This window comes from Argiope bruennichi, chromosome 6 (assembly GCF_947563725.1).
Source record: "Argiope bruennichi chromosome 6, qqArgBrue1.1, whole genome shotgun sequence".
Taxonomy (NCBI): Eukaryota; Metazoa; Arthropoda; class Arachnida; order Araneae; family Araneidae; genus Argiope; species Argiope bruennichi.
This window is the reverse complement of record NC_079156.1, coordinates 122814913-122841671: the sequence shown is the minus strand read 5'-3', so window position 1 is coordinate 122841671 and position 26759 is coordinate 122814913. Positions and strand designations below refer to the sequence as shown.

The following is a 26759-nucleotide window of genomic DNA, read 5'->3' as shown; positions in this document are numbered from 1 at the left end:
AGTAGGTGTGAGGGGCAACTAGAGAAAGAACTTCCTCCTATTTTCCTGTGCATAATTTTGTTTTAACTCCTGACATTACTTCCTTAGGGAAGGGTTGTACCGTGGCCGGTGATGGCCCTTAGGACTCAACCACAGTTCCCGCCAGAGTTGCTGTCGCGGCAGTCCGGTAATTCAAGATTTTCCGTGTGCCTTCGGGTGGGGCGGAGTATTCAGTCTGTGATTATCTTCTGACATTGTTAAATTCTTAGGTTTTTTATATATCTTTTCTTTGCTAACTAAGTCCAATATTTGGTAAGAAATCTACAATTTTAGTTAAAAGATCATGTATCAATATTTTTTATTCATGTAGCTCAAAATGTTATTTTGTTATTACATTCACGTATGCATGAACATACAGGCAGACGGACAATCAACTTCTTTGCAGATTTGCTCCAAAATTTGACTTATAATTGCATTTTTGATTTATTTGAATGCGTTTAGTGATTTGACGCTTAATTGCGTAACGATATGCAAGCTAACCAGTTATATTTTTCAGTTTATATGTTCATTCAATATATCATAAACACGGATCACAAAACTGATTTTTGACGTCACAAATTGTTGGATTTTGTGGTTGCTGGATTGGTTAGGAAACAGATATCTCATCTGTTGTCTGAAGACAGCTCACATCAGTCATATCAAGCCAAATGCAAGAACACTCAAGAATTCGTGATGTGAAAAATGAAAATCCTGTCCTTCTGTATTTAGGAGACATAGATTCCTGTATATAAGGACATATAGACAAGCACTTTATGTAGACGTATTTCATCTAAAATGTGGTAAAAGTTTATATATTTGGTGTAAAAATCACATATTAAGTATCATTCATATAGTTGTGTTATTTCGTTTGTAGACTGACAATATACATTTCCAAAAATATTTTTATTTGGACTCAGCATGCCTAAATTGTGGAGATTATTCAAACTCTCGAGGTCGAAATTTTTTAATAGTACGCTTTAATCTAAGTTAGAGACGAGGAAATAAAAATGAATAGTGATTTTAAGTTGAATCCAAAATAAATTCGGTTTAACTTCAATGAAAAATTTGTTCAAAGACCTCGATATGTTTTATTTATCAAAATATTGCCGCATTGAAACGAGGCAGTCGACTCTCCATGGCTGAATGGTCATAGCATTGATCTCATTATCAAGAGATCATAAGTTCGAATCCCGCTAGAGACAATGCGATTCACAGTCTGTGTAAATATTTAATCCCTTTATTTTATGTTCCAGAAGATTTTGTACATTTCTTTTGTTTACCAGACAAGTGTTCAGGACTTTTCTTACTGTCTCCAGAAAAGTATTCTGGAACTTTCCCTGTTAGTATAAAAGCAGAAGATCTGTCAGTCACTGTGTTCTGAGTTCAGTTAATAAAATGGTTTAGCTCTACTTCTTGTGTGTGTCATTGAGTTCCACACTAGAGTACCTACGTGACAATATATCGAAGATAATTTTGTCTCAAAGTAAAAAACATACTATAAATTTGTCGGATGTTAACTTTTATTATTTTTGAATCACCTGTTCTCGTATATTTTAATTCATCCTCTTTCAACTGACGTTTGTCGCTTACTTTGCAATACGTTTTCTTTATTCAAAACTTGATTTATTTATTTATGTAAATAAACATGACTAAAATTTCAAAATAAAACACACCGGCGATTCCACAAAAACGAGGCCACATCCTGAAAAACACTTGAAAAAAATGTTTGACGATAATTCAATAAGAAACCTGAAGTATCTTGGATACAGAAAATTATCCATTTGAGCTTTCAACGATCCTTCAGATCCATGCATTAACGAAATTCTTTTATAGGATACAAATATCAGCCGTTAGCGACAGCTCTGACTCTCCACCAATCATTGCATTCACTCTGAATGACGTATCCGTTACATTCACCATTGTTTCTATTTTGGAGATTCGCAGCTCTTATCGCCGAAATGATACCATTTTCGATTTTCTATTTATTACGAGAGGATGCGGAAACCACTCGAAATGGCCAAGTCGGATTTTGGAAACGAAATAACAAGTGCGATGTACGTGATTAATGGTATTTCATGGTAGAATCGGATAGGAAGAATGTTTTAATTTACTACTGGGACTTAGCAACTTTTGGAAGAATAAATCTCGATTTAGTTTAACAGATAATGACGACTTATGGTGGGAACATTGAATCTACTGATGCATTCATTGAGTATTTTGTCAAACTATTTATTGCTTTACCTAAAAATAAGCCAATCTATTTATAATTACTAGGTGTATATAATTAAAGCAATTTTTTCCAGAACAAACTAGAAGAGTATAGAAATGGTGTTCAAAAGAACATCTAATCTAGGTAGCATCATTTCAGAACATTGAGTTTAATTTTAATTTAGTTACAGTTCTGTTCTATTTCGAAGAGATGCTAAAATTATTTTGGGACAGATATGTTATTTAGAACTGTGGCCAAATGACAATGACGACATCCACCTGTACTGGCGCCCCCTTTTCAAAATTCCTCGCCATACCAACGGAAGCCATGCCAACTGCATTTTCCAATTTACGATTCATTTAATATTTACTAAACCCACATATGCGTACAAAAGCCCAATTGTGTATATGACCACATATGCCACAATATGTATACCCACATATGGACATTGCATTTAATTTAAATTTAGTTTCAATTATTTTCTATTTTGAAGTGATAATAAGATTATTTTGAGACAGATATAACATTTAGAACTGTGGTCAAATGACAATGACGACAGTCACCTAAACCGGCACTTCCTCTTCAAAATTCATCGACATATCAACAGGAGTCATTTGTCAACCATATTCCAACTAGCGATTCATTTAATATTCACTAAACCCACACATCCTACAAATGCCTAGTTGTGCACATGACCACGTATGCCACAATATGTATACCCACCTATTGTGAACATGGCATTTAATTTTAATTTAGTTACAGGTTTCTTCTATAATTTAGCGACACTAAATTTTTTCTGGGAAATATTTAAAATTTTAAATGGTCAAATGATAATGACGACGTGCACCTGAATCCTCCCCTCTTCAAACTTCTTCGCCTTATTAACGGGAGGCATTTAGATCGGATGGATCGGAAGAATGTTCACTGCATCCGTTTGCACTTCTATTATTCGATAGAATAGGGTTTCGAACAGAGAACCCTCTGGCTCCGAAGCCGAAATTTTATTACTAGTTTCCGCAGCATTCACCAGGATAAGCGGAAACGAACGGCAAAAATAACTTTCAAAATGAATGATAGAAAGGAATGAAAATGAATGATTTTAAAAACATATCTTTTCCTAATATAATAATTCAGTTATTTTTGTGACTCAGCTAAATAGCGACTCAGAAATGGAAGCGCAGTACAACAAATTTTAATTAACTGTGATTCACACCGAATACCAATTTAATTTTTACATGTGAGTTAAAGCTAGATAATGAGTTTCTTATAATAAATAATTTTCACCGTAATTATTGGATGCCTACTATTTAAAGGCGTGCCACTTTTATTACTAATGTAGCATATTCAGATAGTACGTTCAGATACAATAATCTAGAATGAATATTTATTTTCATTTGTTTTTTTTTAAATATATATATCAAACATAGGTTTATTAGATTTAGGATCAGGTACATAATATCTAATGGTTGAGTACCCACTGAAAATTAGAATTAAAGTGGATTTGAATGTGATACTCAAAGCCGATTAAAAATAAGATATAATATTTTAAATAGTTTTAATTAAAAGTTAAAAAACGTACACAATATTTAGAACAAGGAAACAATTAAAGTTATCGAAAAAAGAAACCCGAGTGCCTTTTACACCAATTAAAAAAAAAAAAAAAAACAGGCATCACATTGACAACAACATAAACGTCGACTAACTCTGCTCTCTCCTCTGCAAAGAAGGGTTGAAGTTAAAAATAGAAATCTCTTCCACGTATTTTAGAAATATCAAGTCAATAATCCAAAGGTTCCATGTCACTTTAACACCCTCTGCAATACCTTGAAATTTAATATTAGCTTTATGCAAATTATTCGAATCTAAAAACTGAATCTACCCACTGAGAAATTTTCTACCTGGGATCCTACAGATCGATTATTCTAACTACCAACCTCTTTTTATCTTCCCTTCCACTTGATTTCACCCACTTTCCAGTTCGAGAACAACCTACCAGAAGAATCCCACCACATCCTCCCAGTCTGACAACTCCCCGATCCATCCAATCTATCTCCTGCTACCATCCCAAGGAGCTCCTGAGGAGGAACACAAGACATCGCGTTCAGGAGAGTGTCTTTTTCCGGTTTACACCTCCGCAGTTCCACCGACAAAACCCCCGACGAACAAGGACAATCCACGGACAATGAGATCCTTTCTGCTGTCTTATTGACTCAGGGTGGCAGAGGAACTGAAGTGACTGTTAAACAGACTTCTTGGACCACCCCTTCTGCTTGCTCGGCGGCGAAGATCAAACAAGGGGAAGATTTTTCATTACTTCTCAGACACCGCGTTGTGGGAATGATTTTCTTCTTGTCTTGCTCGAGCGTCTGTCTGCCTTTGGCGTTCTCAGTATATGAAATGGGTCTTTCAGCTCTGTTTTGAATCGGTGGATTTATTCGATATATATATAAACGCGGTGACGGTGTTTGTTTAGGGTAAGAAATGCGATGAAATGTAGAAGTTGAGTAAAAGGTTTATGGTTATTAGATCAGAGATTGCTTTGAAGACGTCGAGATGCGAACAGTTTTCTGTTCAGTTTTATTTTTATGTGTTTATTCTCGTCTTGTGGTGAGGGTTTTTATTTTATTTTTCAGCTTCAAGAAAATGAAATTAAATCTGTATCCGCTTGTAAGATGATGTAACTTGTGAAAGATAGTACTTTAATAAGATTTTATTTGTTTTCTCAAACTTTTATTTGTGTTGTTATAGTGTTAACAGCTTACTTCTGATGCTATATTTTTCTGAATAATTTTGATGACTTAATTATTTTTTTTTCTTAATTGTTACATTAATTGAAGAACAATTGCCATAAAATGGTGATACATAACATTTATATATGTTAAAAGTAAATTTATTTGCAGAAATATAAAAGAAATAAAATTTTATTCGTTTTCAAAATTTAAATATTATTATTTTATCTTAATACAGAAATTAGTAATTGAGTATATCTCAAATGATTTTGAAATTAAAGTAAAAAGATATTTCCTCATTTATTAATTGGATCAAATATTAAATACTTTTAATTATTATTTATTTATTTCTTATTAATTATTTTTATTAATATATTTTTTATTTTTTAATTAATTTTATTAATATTTATAATTTTTTTGGATCTAATGTAGAAAAATTTGAAGCAACAATAATTTCAAACTTGTTTCCTCATTGAAATTTAATTATGTTAATAAATAATATTAGTTATATTTATTAATAAATGAATAATATTATAGATTTATCAGTAAGAATGTAATTTTACACCGTTACTTTCTTTAATGGCATGTATTAGTTTATCGATATCAATATTCATTTGTTACTAAATCACTATTTGGTGCTTGAATTCTTTTGGAGTTTCTGATAAATCTGTTTTTTGCTTGTTACAGTTCTCAACATTAATATTCAGCTTTAGATTTTGATAATTATTTTAATATCTTATTTGTATGAAAAAAATGCTTATAAATAGAACTAAACAAATTTATTTAATTAACTTAATAGACAAAAGCATTTGTTTTTAATGTCTTAAAAACTTATTTCTTGCTGAATATTTTAACACGTTTTTATTTTATATCAAAAGTGTTAAATAATAGCGTTATTTTTACATTTTATTACATTATTATTACATTTCCTTACTAGTACATAGTAGGTACTAATAAAGTAGATTGATACATTTTCGTACTGGAACACTCGAAATTACGCTTTGAGTAATACATGTGATATTTAGTATTGAATGCTTTTAGCAAAATGGATTTATTCAAAAGCATTAAATGTTCTGTGATTTATGATCAGATCTAAAATTTCACCCATTTTACGATTGAAAGTATTCTTTTAGACACTGTGATATTTGAAGTGGAAGTAGGACTTTTTATGGAAGTAGGAAGATTAGCATTTTAAGAATTTTATAGTCGGCTTTTAGGTAAATTGTAGAAATCCTTTCTGAACTATATTCTCTTAATCCATAGTAAATTGTAAGTTTGTAGCATTCATTATATATTATTTTCATGCTTTATAGCCACATAAGTTCACAAGAAGTAAGCATATAACCATATTTCAAAATAATTGGCTTAAATGAATATATATATTACCGTTAAAGTATGAAATCCGTTATTTTATAGAATAGCTAGTTATTCCATGAAATAACTGATCGTGTCCATTAAAGTGTAAAACTCTCTTGTATTTCATGGTTTAACTAGTTATTTCATAGAATAACGATCTGTAGCACGTTAAAGTGTAAAATAATCTATCATATATCTCGCAGGACAAATATACATTTACCTTCCACCCCTACTGCATTTATGAACTACAGCTCAAAGTTTAGGTACTGGTCAGGGATTTAAAAAATGTTCATGTAAAACCCAGTGTGTCAACAAAAAATGTTTTTGTTTTCGAAATAATGGTCTAATTCCAAGTGTCATTTTAGTAATCCTTGTTGTAACAAATGATTTTATGGTACGTTTCCGTAAATACCATTTATACGCTGCATAAATTAGATAAATTGCTTCTTTTTCATTTTAATTGTCTGTCATTAGTTTAATTTCATTTTAGATAAATTGTTTATTTTACACTTTAACTGTCTCTCATTAGTTAATTTATAGAATACCTAGTTATTTGATAGAATAACTAATTAAAGTGTCAAATTAATAACATTTACAAACTTTAACGGACACGATCAGTTATTTCATGGAATAACTAGGTATTCTATGAAATAACTGCATTATATACTTTAGCGGTAACATATATATAATATAATATTATTTGAAGATACAAAAACATTATTTTGAACAACTTCAACATAATTTTGAGTTATTAACCCAGTCAAAACGCTTAGTATTTAATGATTAGCCTATTGCAAGTAGGCTGCTGTGGCCTGGTGGTAAGGTCTCGGCTTTTGAACCGTAGGGTTTCAGGTTCGAGACCCGATTCCACCGATGAACCGTCGTGTAAGGGGAATCTGATGCACGTTAAATTCGTCAGAGCCAAACGTCCTCCCGCTGGTGTGGAGAAGGAGGTGCCAGCTCAGGTGTCGTCTTCGTCGTCTGACCGATGTTCAAAATGACGAGGTCCGTCACCAAAATAGCCCTAGTGTTGCTTAAAACATGACGTTAATATAACTAAAACTAAAAAAAAAAAACTAGCTTAATGCTTAATTTTAGCTTTATGATTTAATTAAGAGTAAGTTTATGACTGCATGTAGCAAATGACAATTTTAAAAAGGGGAGGGATGTATAGCAGCTACATATTTAAAAGAAATTAAAAAAAAATGTATGAATTCAATTTAACAATGAATCCAAACTCGTTTTTCTTTCTTCTTCTTTAAATGGTTTTTCAAGTTTTTGTTTTTGCTCTTAAGAGAGATTTCTTGCAATATCCTTGGTGAAATTCTTCAGCGAATGGCTTGGGAGCATCGAAGTTCATTATACTTAAACCTGCAGGAATTGGCTCTCCTAAACTTTCTCACGCACTTCCTGATAAAATGCTCTTTCCCCCTTTTCAACCTAGCGTGACCTTAGAAAAGGCCATGACTGTCTCTAGTATTCAGATTTTTATTTTCATAGCCCTGCACATAAAAATTTATTCTCCTAAAAATGATAAAAAATACTGAATATAAGATGAGATTGGACCCTTTTTTTCAGCCTATTAAAACTAAAACTTGGCACAGAACGACAATTTTACCTTGCGTTTACATATACGTGATGTATTGGCGAACAAACTAGCAATCTTTAACGGATTTGATTTAAATTTTGATACATAACATAACGCCATCCTGTGCCCCCGGTGCCTATAACACTAAGTTATCTAACCAGTTGGATGAGCACAAGATGGAAGGGGAAAAAAAAAAAGAAAGAAGATAAAAAGAAAGAGACGACAGACCATCCAGGGTTCTCCAGAGAGAATCACATTGGTGTCAAATCCTACATGACTATATTCAATTTTTTGGTGATGTAATAACTGGATAGAGGGGAAAAGAATACTTAAACAAATGGTGACTTTGAGTTGAACTTACAGGGAAATGAGATTACTAACTGAAAAATTGATAATTTACATTGAGAATATCTGTATGACATATATAAGCATATAAGTAATCACTAAAGAGTCAGAAATCTGTGGCGTCCGTCTGAATCCTGTGGTTTTGATTTCCTTCTCGAGAACTGCACTTTTGAGGGACTTTTGAAGTTATAATTTCGGCTGATTTTGACATGTGGCATTTTGGTCTCAGCTAATGTGTAGTCTTGAATAGGTCTTGGTATTTGTGAATATGGTTTACTATGGAGTGGATCTTGCCACGTGAAAGGGTATTCGATGCAACTCTCCTGTACCATTCTTCTTCGAGACTTGTTTCTGGCTTTCTCATGTGCCATGACAGAGTCAGTAGGCATTCGGTGGCATAGTGAATTGGGGATCCTATCTCCCCACAGCTACAGTAAGGAGAGTTGGCCAGATGGAATCTGTGTAGGTATGTCGGGAATGGACCGTGTCCAGTGAAGAAAAGGACATCCGTTCTGTTCCAGTTGGCAGCGTATAGAGAAACTTTCGGTATTATATTGAATGTGGAGCGGCCTGTTTCGCCTTCTTCCCATTCCTTTTGCCATATTGTCATCATATCGGTTTGGAGGATGTTCTTCAGGTGACATCTTGGGAGCTTCATTATATTCCGATCTTGATTAGCATTAGCCGCTGTTTTGGCTAGTTTGTCAGCCGCTTCATTCCCTTCATAGCCTACATGTGCCTTGATCCATGAGATTTTAATGTGAGGGTTTGCAAGAAGAAGGGTAAATGTATCTCTTGCTAATTGGCTATTGGATTTTGGAGAACTTGAGGCTTGTATACTTGCTTTATTGTCGACGTAAATAGTAACTGGATCTGATGTAGGAAGAGAGGTTGCGTATTTGACTGCTCTGTTGAGTGCTAGTAATTCAGCTTGGAAGACCGTGTTTTCTTTCAATAGGCTGGTTGACCATTGGTGTATAGTCACTGCATCCTGCATGACACAAAATGCTTTCGTTTACGATTTTTTTTATCCAACCAATTTATTTAAATTTGTATTTATCGTGCTTATTTGTACTTGGACAACCTGGCAGATAGACCTACTTGAATGGATTTCGTTCAAAATTTGATAGAAATCATTACACATTTAAAATAAATACTCCATATCAAATTTCACATCTGATATGAGAATGCAAAGGGGGAGGGCACCTTTGACATGAGAATGAGAAGCTTCCTGTATGGTGGTTGGTTCTCACCATCCAGATGGGTATAGAAATGGTGTGTGGTCGGTTACCTCCTACTGATGAGGGGACTTACCTCCTACGGGAAGAGTTGTGTGTAGCCGGCGCCCTTGGGACTCAATTTCCGCCAATGCTGTCACGGCGGCCCGGTCATTCAAATTTATCCGTGTGATCGGAGTAGTCAACTCGTGATGCCAAATTTCACCCCTCTATCTCGAACCTTTTGAGTTGTTGTGTTTACATGCAGACAGACGGAATTTCAAAAAGGCATTTTTTGATCTTAAAGGACATATGGAGCATGGAGATTCATGAGACATATTGAGTTCGAATTATTTGTTGATTCATGTATTTTCCTCTGTATGTAAGAAAGTAAAAGAGTGAACAGTAGTCCTTTTCCAAATTTTCGTTCAACGGAACTCACCAGAATTCTGCCATTTTAATATTTTGCTTATCGTATTGCCTGCATTTGGAATTATCTATATAGAGTATTAAATAAAATATGCAGGGTGTTTCTAAACACCACGTAGACATTTGGAGGAGAGGTAAAAATATCAATATTAATCAATATCATGTTGGAAAGCAGGGCCCCCAGTGCTGCTCTCAAGTGATAAAGAGACATGAAGACAAAACAAAGGTACAATACAGAAAGTAGTATTGGGAGCTTTATTACACACAAAAATAGTACAATAGTTAAAAGCATTTGAGGAGATATTCGACATTTTTCCGATCAGCACGCATGCACGTTTGATATTTACGCTGCATGGATTGACGAGCATTTTTAAAATGTGAAAATTGGCAAACTCGGGTTAATGAAACGATTCCTGATTATTTCATTTATACACCTGCTACAATGAGATACCAACGCGTTCTGAAGTCGAGAGCTAGTTTACTAGCTATCAATTCTTTTGGGACCTAGCTTTCATATGATTACAGTTGATGTTTTCTACCTTCACTCCAAGTTTGTACATGAAGTTCAGAAACACCCTGTATAATTTCAAATAACTCTACTTGAGTAACTGAATGAGTAACTTATGGTTTAAATTAAATGATCCATAAAAAAATATCTCGTATTCTTTTTTATTATTAGCTTCTTAAATGAAGGAAGTTAATGATATTTCAAACTGCCAGAGCAATTAAGGTTATATATGTAGTAAACTACAAAGGCCCACATCGGTGAATAACGTAACAAACAGTTGTTTACCCTTTCTTGAACTCAGTGATATTCTGCATTATGCACTTTGAATATAGATTATTTTATTAATAAACTAAATTCTATACAAATTTCGCAGTAACTACGGAACAGATTAGAACTATTTAACAGCTTGTAATGGCACATCCAGTATCTTCCGCCATACTGCAACTTGAATTGTCATTGACTAGAGTTCAGGTCTTCAGTGTTATCGATGTAAATAGTTCGGTCGCAAATGACTCTCCATACATATCGGCGTCTTTAAGCTACAACATCCTTTCTATTTGCTTACAGCCCCTCTTAGGGACCTTGCATAATCGTTTCAAAGCCAAAGGGGGGTTGCACAAAGGGTGCTTTATAAAGGACATGGGGGTAGACAAAGCCGAGTTGATTGTTCCTCTGAGGAAGACCGTTCTGCACCCTCATTTCTCTTGATGCGAAAGCAGAGGGGGGGGGGAGAGTTGATCGTTCTACGTCATCACATAAAGTCTTCGCTACTCGCAGACGACGATCCCCCAGCTCTCTTAATCTCTCAGCATACCCCATTCCGAAACAGCCCTGCAGGATAATCGTTTGCGCTGGCGACCAATGGGAGCGTCGTTTAAGAGGCGATCCGGAGATCCATGATTGTTTGATGGAATCTTGACTTTTCCCGGTCATCTTGCGGGGGTGCATTTTTGTGCCAGGGAAATACCCTTTCCGTTGGAGGATTTTCCCGTTTCGGAGGAAATGAGGAGGGTGGGCCGGGAAAGTGCTTAACTTTAAAAGGTTTTTGAGGACATTTTATGGCTTTTCTGTCGAAGTCAAACGGTTCATTCTCTATTCTCAACCCTCCCTTTGTCTTTCTTTTATGATTTTTTTTTGTTTAATATTTTTGTTAAGTTACCTATAAAGATTCTTGTTGTTTAAGACTTCTTTTCTAAAGATAGAAAGCATTATAGGTGGAAGTAAATAAAAAAAATCCTACGAACATCCACCCATCTTTTTATTTTATGATTCATTTACAGTGGAAAGAAATTTTGATAAAATAATAATGCTGGTAAACTTTGTACTCTTTCGTTTTTCCAGTGGATTTAATAAAAGGTTACTTTCAGTACTAAAAGTTTCACAGAATGATGACATCGAATAAAATAATAATAATTAAAAAAAAAAAAATGTTCGGAAGTTACTCCGTTTTAGAACGAATTCAAATCTCTATGATGGTTCAATGCATATAAACAAATGCTATATATAATATATTCTCTGATTTTTTTAATATATTCATGTTCAACGATTCCGAGATTGATAGTTGTTTCTTAAGAAATTTGTAATTCAATAAAACAGGACATTTTGCCGCAGCTTGCTCCTTCAATGTGCTTCGTTTAATTAAGGACTAATACTAATGCTAAAAGTTTCGATGGACGATGTTGGCGAATAATGTACTGTTAGAGTGTAATTTGCTTTGATGGCGAAATGGAAAGTTCAATGAAGATTCAATTCAAAAGTGAAGAATGAGTTCTCTAAGAATACTCCATGTTATTCCTGATATGTATATGTATTAAAAAGGTTTTGTTCTAGCTGCTGTCCTACTCTATCTTGTAAAAGTTTTGTCAATTTATATGCTGCTCGTTTTCCCAATATATTTCCTTTAAAAAGGGACTAATACTGATAATAGAAGTTTTGATGAGAGTTAGCGATGAATGATGCACTGTTTAGGTAATTTGTATTGATAGACAATATAAAGCTTACTGAAAATCCAATTCGAAAACAAAGTGTGGTTATCCCATGTGATATTACCTATTGTCTATAATACATAGATGTATTAAAAACATTTTCAACGAGCAGTTTTTTTCTACTCTATCTTGTAGAAGTCTTCAGAAGAAGTAGTAGAAGAATTTAGAGGTTTTATTCCGCTTGCATTCCTTTAATGAAGTATCCTTGTCCTTTAATGAAGAACTTATATTAATGCTATAAGGGCTGATGAGCGTTGGTGATAAATGATGCATTATTTAAGTAATCTACGTTGAAAAGCAATGTAAAGCTCAGTGAAAATCCAATTCGAAAACAAAGTGTGGTTATCCCATGTGATATTACCTATTGTCTATAATACATAGATGTATTAAAAACATTTTCACGAGCAGTTTATCTTGTAGAAGTCTTGTTGATTTTAAAAATTTAGAGGTTTTATCCTTCTTGCATTCCTTTAATGAAGTATCCTTGTCCTTTAATGAAGAACTTATATTAATGCTAGAACTGCTGATGAGCATTGGTGATAAATGATGCATTATTTAAGTAATCTACGTTGAAAAGCAATGTAAAGCTCAGTGAAAATCCAATTCGAAAACAAAGTTTGATTATTCCTTGTATTTTCCCATATGGCCTCTGGCTATATCAGGGTGTTGCTTGCATATATTATCCCTTGTATTACTCCCTGATATCTATGATACATAAATGGCTTAACATTTTTTGAACGATCAATGTACTCTATCCTGTAAGCGTTTTTTGCCGATTTTATAAATCTATAGGATTTATGCTGCTCGCTTTCTCAGTCTGATTTGCTTAATCAAAGACTCATTCTAAAATGAATGCTTCAATAAACAATGGAGAACTACTTAGAATGGTTCCAAATAGACCTCGAAATTGGACATTAATATAACTAACAACAAACTCTTGCTTACGTCTCCTACATGAATGGTCGTCTTCCAATCATGACTGGGGGCAGAATGGGCTTCAGTAGGGTAAGGAATGTAAGTATAGTGCTACTGATACCAAGATATTGAATTATTTGAAACAAACAAATAAATATTGTGAGCTTATAGTATTCTTCTCTTGTATCATAAACCCATGAAAATGTTTTAAATTCAGAAAGCTCCAATCAGAATCGGACAGGTTTGCGCCTAAAGTACACAAGCTGTAACTTAAGGCCATCATTTTCTCTTTCTACAGACCAGAGTTTGTATTATTAAATAAAACATTCAAATCTTTATACGACTGATATAGTGAATTAAAATATATATGCATAAAAAGTTTCAGCCTAATCGAATTCATAGATTGAAAGAAAGAGACAGGTGTGTAATTCAACAGATCTCAACGTGTTTTCGTTGGGATTGGTCTTTTCGTTAAAATCATCCTAGTTTTAATCCTCTAGTAGTTCAATATATTAATATATGCATATATAACAAGCATATATAGCATAGTATATTATATATCCATATATAATAGGTGTATATAACATAATTAATATATGCATACATAACAAGTTTAAACCTAATTACTTAAAAAAAATAGAGAAAATGTATATTTTATTTCGATATATCTCGCGGTGCTCTGGTCGAAATTATTCTTTTCGTTAAAATCCTCCTAGTTTAAATTTGTTACGAATAAAAATAGTTTTGAATTAATAATTTAATATTTGTTTATCAATATAGTTCTGAATTGTGTTTTAGCTTAACCCTCCAGATAGACAGAAATCAATTTTGCCACTGTTATAGAAAATCTAAATTTATATCTGAAATAGCTTGAGACGTTATCTTGTTTAAATACAACGCTATCTTCAATGACTGATAATTTTTAAATAATTTTATTTGCATATATAGCAACAACGTATGTATATATATATATATATATATATATATATATATAATAATAAAAACAAAATAGTTACATACCTCAATTCAATTATTTAAAGACTACTGAGTATCAACACAAGTACTATTTATATTTTAATTATAGTGCAATTACTTCTTAGAAATCTCTTAATAATATATTATTAAATAAAATACTTTTACGAGATGTCTGCAAACGCGAAGTACCTTGTATGCACCTAGTATGAATGTATGATCCCTGTATGAATTTCTTTTTTCACTTGTTGTTATAAAAATTGTTCCTTATTCTTTGACATAATGACAAGGAAATGAAATGTCAAACTGAATTGCTACACTGTCATTTTATCGTATTAAACCTCTGATAACTGAATTTATGAATGAAACCTTTTATCTTATCGAAGTCAAAGTTTCATTGCACAATTTTTATCGTTTGTCGCAGGTGAAAGATGCGCGTTTAAAAATTTTAATCTTTACTTCTCAAGATATAATACTTGCATTATTAAAAGATCGCTGAATGAAAAATATGAAATGAAAATATGTCTTCAAGATATTAAACAAAATTCGAACTCATAATTATTTTAAAAATTTTGGCAACAATAATGAATACAAATCCTTTAAAATTATTAAAAGAACAATTAAATGCTAATAAATATGTATTATTAAAAATAATGAATATCTATATATATTAAGAAAAAAATATCTTAACACTTATTTAAAAATTAAAAATACAACTTACAATTTTTTATATTTAATGAAAATATAATTTTTTTTTGTTTTGACAGTCATTGGCGAAATTAGGCATTTTATTACCTTAGGTAGTGTACAATATGATTTTCATTTTCAGTAAATTGATTAATTTCCCATTCAAAATTTTTTTTAATTTACTCAACATGCTAATGATTTGTTTAAATTACTATTTTTTTCTGGAAAGAAAATTACGAATATTATTTATTTATTTATTTTGAGTCTTAAAAGTGCGGCCTCAATGTTTCGTACACAAAATTATTATGCCATCAATCTATGTAAATATATATCTGGTAACAATTAAATGAACATAATAAAAATACACGAACCTGACCAATTACATTAGAAAAAATATTATGTTCATCATAATACCCTATAATTCTTTGTATTATCTACAAAATTATTTATTTGTCAACTTGAATAATATTAATACTTTTTAATCAATCTATCCTTGCACTTCCCCCACTACATTTGACACAAACAGGTCTACGCAGCTGCGTAGTCGAAAATCCACTATTGTTGACATACTTTCGAACATTTCTGTGTGCATAACATTAGTCGAATGGTCCGTAAGAGATTTTCACACAAATTCCGTAAAGCACTGAACAATCCACAATCTCTTAAACCGCGGCATTGAGGATTTCGTCCGAAATTTATGCTGCACCTGCGTTGCAGATATTAATTCAATGAACCTTGGAACGATTTGTGGCAGTTCCTGAACCCTTATTGAGATGAGAATGATTATAACAAAAGTATGAAGCTATTTAGTATTCAATTTTAAAATAAATAGCTATTTACTATACAAAATTATACAAAATAAATATTTTTTATTGAACAAAAAAAAAAAACTAAAAAGAATAAATCGTTGTTAATGTTTTAATACTTTTTAAATACTTATTTATTATACAAATTATACAAAATAATTATTTATTTTGTAAAGAAAAGAAAGAAAAATAAATCCTTGTTAAAGTTTAAAAACATTTTTAAATACTTATTTATTATACAAAATAAATACTTATTTATCGAATTAAAAACAAAACAAAACAAAGAAGAATAAATCGTTGTTAAAGTTTTAATAATTTTTAAACACTTATTTATTATACATATTTATACAATATAAATGCTTATTTATTAAATTAAAAAAACTAAGAAAAAGGAATCGTTATTAAAGTTTTAATAATTCTTTTTTAATATGAAGTTATTTATTAGATTCCCTGTACTTTAAATTTTTATTTGAGGGAAAAAAACAACAAAAACCCGTGAATTATATATTCTTTTGATAAAATATAATTAAAATGCTTTTTATTTAAACGTGAAAAACCATTTTGATTAAATGTTATATTGGTAATTAATTGAATTATCTCTGTTTAAATTCTATTAATTTTTTGGTTATGATTTTTTTATTTGTTACAAACCTTATACTTGCATATGAAAATCAATATTTTCCCCCTAAATTTTGCATTATAATTTCTTGAAATTCCATGTTTTATTTATTTAGAATAGAATCAACGTTTGTACATATGATTTAAGTAGACGTTCCTTGTTAATAATGGTGGCCTGGTGGTTACGTCTCGGCTTCGGAACCGGAGGCCTTCAGGTTTGAGACCCGATTCCACCGATGAACCGTCGTGTAAACGAGTCTGATGCACATTAAATCCATCTGAACCAATTGTTCTACCACTGGTTCGGTGTAGAATCTTGGAGACTGAAGTTTGCTCAGATGATTTCCTCGTCATCTGACCGTGGTTCAAAATTATGAGGTCCATCCCAAAATAGCCCTAGTATTGCTTTATAAAACGGGACGTTAATGAAACAAAACTAAGCTAAACTTTGTTAACAAATACTATAATAATTAAGTGCTAGTATTGGAACAGATGGCAACTTGACCAATTACACTTGACAAAGTGGTAATATTATTCTAGAATATAATACATAAATTTTGTATTCTTTTAACAAATTCATTTACTGGACATCTTGGTTAATACCATCTTTCCAATCGACTTGCTTACAGCTCTAGGCTTTCTAGTTTATAACAATATTAGAAAAGATACCACAATATTGGTTACTACAATCTACCGATACTACAATCCTGATGATGAAATTTTAGCTATATTTGTTGAATATTTTCAAAGTTATTAAGAATTTAAAACGTATCATACTAACTCGATAACTTGTAAAAATTTGTCAACAAATTTTTTAACAAAAGTTGTCAGAACTTTTTTTAACAAAATTTGTCAAAAAATTTCTTAACAAACTTTGTCAAAACATTTCTTAACAAAATTTGTCAAAAAATTTCTTAACAAAATTTGTCATATCTCTTGTCTTCTTTCATGCTTTCATCCGTATACACCAAAGAATTCCCTGCAACATAATAACTCTCTTTCAACGAGAATCCTTTCAGGATGTTTTCTCGTATTTTACTATTTTATCATAATACACAGTGCAATGGAAGAGGCGTATCTGCGTCTGAATGTCTTTCACGAACAATGAATTGAATTTTCGATTTCTAAATTTCCGTTTCGAAGAGAGATTTTCGGTATTATTTTCCCTTTATCTGGAAGAATCGTTTTCAATTTTAACATGATCTCTGAGAAGGCTTAATAACATAAAATGAAAACATTATGGAGCAAAACAGAGCCTTTTAAACTACAGGCTCCGATTCCTAATGTATTGAATATGATAAATGAAATATGATAGCAGAAACCTTAACTGATCCTTACTTTGCGAAATTTTTATGCATTATAAAGAAAAGTTAATTCATATAATCATATCTTGAGTCATATAGTTATGTCTAAATTATATTCTTGAAATCCCCCCCCCCCCAAAAAAAAAAGATTCAAAGGAATTATTAGTTTGTCGTTGAATAATAACACTCAATTTTTACTTTCTTGGATATAAAAGAAATTATTTGCCAAAAAGTTAGATCTCGAGATTTAGATCTCTACGAGTTCGTAAAACATAGTTTGAAAAACATGTCTGTCTGTGAACGCGATAATTTAAAAACGCTTTGAGCTAGATGGATGAAATATGGTATATGGACTTAACACACAATTGGTAAAGAAATGTCATATTTTGAATGAAATCCATTCAGAAAAATCTGTCAGTCCAGCTGTCTGGTACAAAATAATATGATAACTACAAAATGAAAAGAATTAGATAAATAAAATTTAATGCACATGTTTAGCATTTCAAATGTGGATCCGTACCAGAGTTTTAACAAAATCCGAAAAGAGTTTGTTTATCTATTGGTCTATACTTTTTCATATATCTAAACGCGATAATTTAAAAATGTAGCGAAAGTGAAATTTGGTAAAACGTAGCCAATTTCAAAAACGTAGCAAAAGTGAAATTTGGCTAAAGTGTAGACTAATATTAAATTTTGAAAAAGTTGACCATCTGTCTGTTTGTGCTTTTGCATGCATAAAAACGCAATAACTTAAACAAATGAAATTCGGCATGTGATTTTATGAATACAGTTTCATTCTTTGTTGAATTTTTACTCAATCGATCTGAAAAATGGGGACCAAACTATATATTCGATTTTAGAGTACTTGTGTATTAACTACATGGTGGCGATTAATCGCCACGACCCTTCTGTTTTTAGATCTCTGTTCTTACAACATGTAGTAACAAACTCATTAAAAAAAAATTTTTTTTAGTATATGAGCTCTATTATTGTTTCTAATGGCCCTTGTCATAGACAAACCCGCTGAGGAAGTCAGTGATTTTTAAGCCGAGAGACCGTCTCTTGTTTTTCAGCAGCGCCATCTAGGTCCAAGAGTATACGTCTTAGCTTTTTACGGGACGGAATTCATTCACAGATCGTAATTTAGACCTAAATCAGAGAACGATTACCTCGGAACCAGTACCCCCCAGTGGTATTACTCTCGACATGAAGGATTTTGTGGCCACGACAGATTTATACGTGCACCAGCCACCATACAAACGGAGAGTATTCGGTCGGCGGGGTTCAAACTCACAACCCAAGGGATGCGAATCCAATGCTCTACCAACCAAGCTATCCCGGCCTTATTTGAGTTCTACTGAGAGATAGTAATGTGGCTATTGAAAATTTTGACCCCAAAATTTTGATGTGTCTCCACGTTTTACACCTACCCGAGGTTGAACTACTTTTGACAGCTTTTGAACAACTATTTTTGAAATTATGAATTTCTGTCATTCGTTGGAAGATTAAAAAACATAACAAGCTGGATGAATGAAATTTGATACGCATTCTTTGAACTAAAATTGTATAATTCTAACGAATTTCTGATATAATATGGATTGGTTTAAAATGTCTGAATGCCTTTTTGCTTATGAAAATGTTAGCACCAAAACTTAACGAATTAGATAAATGAAGTTTTGTGCATTAAGTTTATTGACATTATTATAAATTTATATCAGATTTCAAATCAAATTCTAGAACTATATAAATATATAAATGAAACTAGATAAATGAAATTTCGTGCGTGTTACCATTGACATAATAGTAGGCTTACATCAGATTTCAACTCAGATCCTAGAGATAAATAGATAAATGAAATCTTTTACTTAGTGTCGTTGACATATTAATGAATTTATAACATCATAGGCTAAAACTTGATAGATAAATGCAATAGAGGAATGATCTAGATAAATGGAATTTTGTACATGATTTTATTGACATATGGTAGATTTATATCATATTTTGGATGAAATCCGTTAATGTCTGTTTCTCTGTTTATTCAATGGTATGAGAAACAGAAAATTGATAGTGAAACAGGATAGATAGCTGAACTGTGGTATATGATCTTTTCACCAAAAAAATTTTACACTACAAATTCTTTTTTATACTTTTATACTATTTCTTTTTTAATGCTACAAGTGACAAACGATATGTTGTCTCTCTATTCGTATAATCATGCAAATATTTAGGGACTGACTCAATAGAGAAACAAGTTAGATAGGTTAAATTTGGAAAGCGGTATTGATACCAGGAATTAAATTTATGTATAGTATGTAAATTTTTGCATCAAGTTAAAAGGAAGCAAGCTTAAATTGCATGTTCAAAGTTTCCTTTTTACTGTAATACTAATTTAATTTAAGCCTACAGTGTAATTTGTAAGTTTACATAAAGTAGACAGGATGACATTTCCACTAGTTTGATACAATTTCTCGCTCTTAAGCTATTTTTTCTAAAATGCATAGGATAAGACTGCAAATAAAGTTTGTATTTTAATGTTTTTATATTTCGTAAGGAGTGAATTATTACTGCATTTCAATGCCACACATCGAAAATTTGGTGTTTTGTTTTCTCGATATTATTTTTAGCTAATTTATCTACGTATTAAATATGTTTTATATCAATTAAAAGCCAGAATTTTTTTATAAATGTAAAATAAACCCAAAATCTAAAAAAGTAAAATGAGCTACATTTCTTAAATTTAAAAATTCCTCACTTTTAATCTTCAATTTATATTTCACTTAAAAAAAGAAAAAGCAATACAACCGTTGGTAGTTAACTTTTTAAAAGAGTGCAAGAAATATTTTTCTTACGTCAGAATCTTAAGATGATAATATTTGTGACTTAATACCGTCAAAGGTAGATAAAAAAAAAACTTTCGAAATATAATTAGGTTATTCTTATCAAAATCAAATAAAAACCTGCTATCAAATCATAAATAATGTATCTGCAATAATTCACGAACATTTCACTTTTATTAGCATTTGAGATAGTATTTTATCGTTAAGCCAGAATATTATTGAAAGGTTTCGTTTATTACAAAACAAAAAAATTATTAATTTTTATTTTATTTGTTTATATTGCAATTTTTTAGATATGAAAATATTTAATTTCATATAAAATTATGTAATCTTCTTAAGAAAAATTTTATTTGTAATTTTTAATCGGTGTTTGCTTAATTCTCAGATTTAAAATATCATGTTAAGAAAAAGTTTGAAGAAGTATATTATAAAAGGTAAAATACATAAAGAAATGAATAAATTTTAGAAAGAAAAAGATTCTAATATGTTACGATATCAAATGCATGTAGTATATCGAGAGTATATTTTCAAATAATGAAATCTTTCGCAGCTTTATTTGAACTATAAACTTTAACTGCCGAGGTTCAAAGACGTAAACTGAAAAAAAATCGAATTTTCTTTCATTTTTTTTAAAAAAAATATTTATTGTAGAAGAAATAAATGCGGATGTCAAAATAACAATTTATTGATTATGAAAGTTAAATAATAAAATATCGATAAAATAATAAATAATAACTTATAAAACTTATTCAATTTAAAATTCTTATACATCTGAGTGTGATCAATCTTTGAATACTTTTAAAAGCATAAAACCCCAACGTGTTACCATTCCAGAACTTGCCTCAATTTTTCACTTATTTAATTCCATAATCACGGTAGGCGAGGTAGTTTATTACGAAATCAATAGATGGCGCTAGATGCACCGGTCGAAACCGGAGTGTTGGCATGGGAAGCAATAAAACAGGGGGGCGCGCAGTCGGCACATTTCAACTCCGTATTCCGATATCAAACTAACGGCAGATTCCGCTAGATGCGGTGTTCTTTGAATTCTTTCTTATGTGACGATCATCCGCCGCTATCTCTAATACTGATTTCGATAACTATCGCGACCAGAGGAATCAGTCGGTCGCAAGTGCAGTGACATTTCTTCCTCTGCTATTTTCCAGTTATTCTCTTTCTAATACAGTGTAGAAATTTTCCGGTTGAAAAATAAAAAATGTAGGGTGCGAACGTGAAGCATAAAAATTTCACGTGGTGGTTTTGAATATTTTAAACTGAGCGTCAGTCTTCTGTGGAACATTTTGTCTGGGAAAAATGACCCTTAAAAACGTGCGTTGTGTTTTTAGTTAGAATTTTTCTCAGGCTCAAAGACGAACTGATCAGTATGGATTGAACCTTTGAGTCTCTGAAGATTGGAAGAAATAACAGTGGTTGCACCTATAGCATATCAAATGGATTAAATTGTGAAGATTATGCTCTGTTAATGAATATTTTTTGCAAATTTTTGTGAAAAACGCGCGGAATGGCTTAGGATTGGGAAGTTTCCTGGCTACTGTATTGTGAATTTTTTTTTCTCAAAATGAGCAGTTCTTATTAATGAATTAAAAATTGCTTTATCAGCTTGGATTATGTGAACAGCAATGATGCAATTTCGACTTAAAATGATTATTTGGAGTATTTATATTCTGGACAATCGATAAAGGTAAGTTTGATTAATTTGATTAATTAATTATTTTCCGATTCTTTTTAATGTATACTCTTTTTGAATCTATGTCCGTGAAAATATTTAGGGCGTCATTATATGAAATAATCGAGAAAATTTATTGAAATTATAATCTTTCTTATAATTTTATTACAAAATTATCAAAAAATATATCCCGTTTTTGTCTAAAGAACTGCATTTATTGGATGTTTTGATAAAATGTGTTTAAATATTACCATTGCTCTAATAATTGCAGCAAGAAGTAGCATTTACTAATCTAATTTTTTAGAAATGTTAAGATTTACTTTTTAAGTTTGGTCCATAATTGTGTATTTAGATATAAGTACTCGTTACTATCTGGGAAGGGGCATTTTGCGAAATCCATCTTCGATTCGATTTTATTCACATATCAAATGCATTCAAAAGTGGCGTGTTTATATATAGGTGCAAATTAGGGACCTGGAAAAGAAGCAATACAAGACATCCACCCTCTTTCATTTTATTTTTTTCATGTATCATCCACATTCCACAATGATGTATTGATATTTAGGTGCACATTAGGGTCCTGGTAGGTGGGCATTATAGAACTCATTTTCAATTCTATTTTATTCATTTATCAACTGCATTTCCTAGTGCCGTATTTAGATGTAGGTGAATATTACGACCCTGGATGTTATTCATTATGACGCACTTCTTTGATTCGATTTTATTCACATATCAATTGCATTCAACAGTGGCGTTTTTATATATAGATGCATATTAGGGACCTGGAAAAGAAGCAATACGAGACATCCACCCTCTTTCATTTTATTTTTTTCATGTATCATCCACATTCCACAATGATGTATTGATATTTAGGTACACATTAGGGTCCTAGTAGGTTGGCATTATAGAACTCCTTTTCAATTCTATTTTATTCATTTATCAACTGCATTTCCTAGTGCCGTATTTAGATGTAGGTGAATATTACGACCCTGGATGTTATTCATTATGACGCACTTCTTTGATTCGATTTTATTCACATATCAATTGCATTCAACAGTGGCGTTTTTATATATAGATGCATATTAGGGACCTGGAAAAGAAGCAATACGAGACATCCACCCTCTTTCATTTTATTTTTTTCATGTATCATCCACATTCCACAATGATGTATTGATATTTAGGTGCACATTAGGGCCCTGGTAGGTGGGCATTATAGAACTCCTTTTCAATTCTATTTTATTCATTTATCAACTGCATTTCCTAGTGCCGTATTTAGATGTAGGTGAATATTACGGCCCTGGATGTTATTCATTATGAGGCTCTTCTTTGATTCGATTTTATTCACATATCAACCATACTCAACAGTGGCATATTTAGACACAGATGCACATTATGATCCTAGAAGGTGCACATTATTGGTCCTCCCTGCGATTAAATTTTATTAACATTTCAATTATTCGCTTGTCAGCTAATTGATTTTATTTCACTTAACGACCTATTTTTTACTTAATCAATATATTAGTGATAAATGTTTGATTTTTAAAAAAATTTAGTAATTTCGTACAAAATGTATATATTTTTTTATGTGTTTATATATTTCGATTCAAGTCTGCATGGCTGTTTGCTGCAACATTATTTAAGCGAGTGCACGACATTTATAAATACTGTAATAACTTAATAAATGTATTTAGTTCAATTGTATTTGACAAATTATTAGTATCATCCTAATATTGTATAATTCATTAGATTTGTAATTTTACTCATTTTTTAAATTCGAAAATAGGCTAATAAAAACATTTTAATTGACCTAGCTCTTACTTCTTGAAGCCCATCTGAAGCCAAGTCAGCCTAATCGCAAATTCTCCACTCTGGCCAAAGTATCATTAAAAAATTTATAGTTTCAATATCGCTTTTGTTCTTTTGTATATTTTACTCAATGTTTTATGTGATAAGGATTTTCAAAAGCATGGATGAATCTCGACATTGAAAGATAATTAATAAGTCCCGGACGAGAGAAAGATAAAAATTTGCCTTATTTATTTTACGTTTTCTCTATGATAAGTTTATGTTGGGTTCATAACAGTTCATATAATAATACATAGAACAATTATGCATATTATATGGGACCAGAGCCGATCAGAGTAATTAAATATTAACGAAGAAGATGATTTTTTAAAAGGAAAAAAAAAATCGAAATCTGTTTATGCGTGTAATAATTAATAACCACAATCTCTTAGAGATAAAAAAATTGAAATTTTTTTTATAATGTGTTAATTAATAACAACAATCTCCAGGCGAAAAAATAATCGAAATTTGCTTATAATTTATTAATCAATAGCTACAATCTTTTAGAAGAAAAGAAAACACTGAAATTTGATTATATCGTATTAATTAATAACCACAATCTCTTAGGGAAAAGGAATGAAATATGCTTGTATTAATTAATTACAAAAAGAAAGTTGTTTACTTTTTGTGTAATATATTAAAATATCGTTGCTTGAATATATTTTTTAAAGACAGTTCCTTGGTTGTTGGTCCTTGGAAAATTTTATTCATTTTTCTCGTTTTATAAAACGACTCAGTACTGGCGTTCGTTTAGATAGTTAAACCGAATTGGATGGATTGTAGTTATAACATAATCCAAAGGTTCTTGACCTTCATTGATTTTAATAATAAACGCCTTTTTCTGTACAATTTAAACATATCAAAATTCTGAATAAGTTCAAAAGCATTAAATGAGCACTCATCACTGTTTGAAATAAATTTTATTTTCATAAATTGTAAATGTCGAGAACCGGTTATATACTAATGAAATGGAGTTCTTTTTTTGGAATTCAATTTTTTTAATGACATTTCGAATCAATTTTGTATAAGAATGAAACAAGTGAAATTAAATTTATCAAGCAGAATATCGAATAAACTTTTTAAAAGATTTTTCATCAAAACTAATGCATGTTTGAGTATTTTAAATTTCTCGAATTATTTTTCTTATTACTGACCTATGATGTATTAGAAATTTTTATTTTTGTATGAAACTTTCTTTGACTCCAAATTTGATTTTCTGTAATGTTCGGACATGAATATATTCACATTGATTCTTATTCGTATTTGGCAAGATAATTCGTATTCTATAAAATGACAATCTATTGATATTCATATTTAAATTAGGATTTATAAAATTCTTCTTTTTCTTTTTCGTTTTCTCTTAAGAAACAATAAGGAAAAATATTTTCGATCGCAAACTTTTTGTTAAACCTTATTGTATTTTTATTTTAAATTCGTTTCTCTTTGGAAATTACGAATAAATGCTTAATTCTCGCACTGATTTATTGATATTACTGGTATGTCTATAAAAGGTTTTAAAGAGCATGGATTTCAGAAACTCTAATTTGAAAGATAAAATAAATCAATTATACCTTAAAAATTAATAAAAGATTTCGATATGAATCTCAAACATGGAAGAATTTTCATTCATCTTGTGCAATCATACATCTAACTGCGCTTAATCTTATGTGGACGGATTCAAGTTACGCTGGTATTCCACTTAAAATACCGACAAGGTCACTGCATTTTAGGGGCTCTTATTCTTCGAAGGAGTTGAATTCAATTGATTTTTTTGCATTTATTAAATTTTTAAACTTAGTTTTTTTAAACCCTGCACCAATATAATCTTAACATGCTGCTAGTGTAAGCACAAGAGAAATTTTTATTAAATATTATATATTAACTAATAATATAATCACAAAAAATAATAATTTTTGTTAAAAATTCATAATTTATTATTCGGGGTTTTTCAACTGTGATGAAAATTGTCGCATTTTCTTAACTACGATTATGCTTGAATTAATAATTTTGGTCATTGATTTTTATTACAATTTGTGTTAAGATACTTTGAATGTAATTGTCTTGTTTCATTCTCAGGAGAATTTTTCCTTTGACTCAAGAATAGTGACTAATTTCGATTAAACCTGTATAAATGCGTTTAAATTTAAACTCAATATTTCGGCCATCGACTATTGTTACGGTTATATGTTTTAAAACTTTATTCTTTTGACTTATTTTTACACATTTTACATAAAATCAGGAAAAAAGCGCGTGCGGTTTCCCCCAAACTGCCTCGCGTGTCATATCCAATGAGTTTTTTTTTTTAAATTCATCGAACCCCCCTCCCCCATAACATCGTGGACCTTGTTAGTAAGGCAGCGAATACCTTAAATATTGGTGAAAGATAGTTTCGAAATATCGATATTTGTAGTGAATCCAGCATTTTTTTTTTGTATTTATCGTAAGAATATGTATTTCGGGTAAATTTTTGGACCAAAATTCAAACGGATATTGCTACCAAATTTCAAACGGAATTGCCATTATAGTCAAATGGTAGCATACTGAATTTCATTGATTTAAGTCATGGCTTTTAGGATTTATTGTGTTTACATTCATGTGAAAGCAGAGATCGTCAAACGACCAAACTTTTAAAATATTTAGATCAAAATTTCATTAGAATCTATATTTTTGATTTAAACTTATGTACCAGATTTTACCAGACAAT

At 31.1% G+C, this 26759-nt stretch overlaps 1 protein-coding gene across 2 annotated transcripts in view; it reads left to right on the top strand.

The window, feature by feature from the left end:
* The window catches only part of LOC129971538 (uncharacterized), a 330900-nt gene that overhangs the window by 44601 nt on the left and 259540 nt on the right, over positions 1–26759 (top strand). The window contains exon 1 of one of the 2 annotated variants that reach the window (XM_056085407.1): positions 22173–22225. The exons of the other annotated variant lie outside the window; for it this stretch is intronic. The gene's annotated coding sequence lies outside the window, so the exon portion shown is untranslated. Of the gene's footprint in view, positions 1–22172; positions 22226–26759 lie in introns of those variants that run through there. 2 annotated transcript variants of the gene reach the window in all.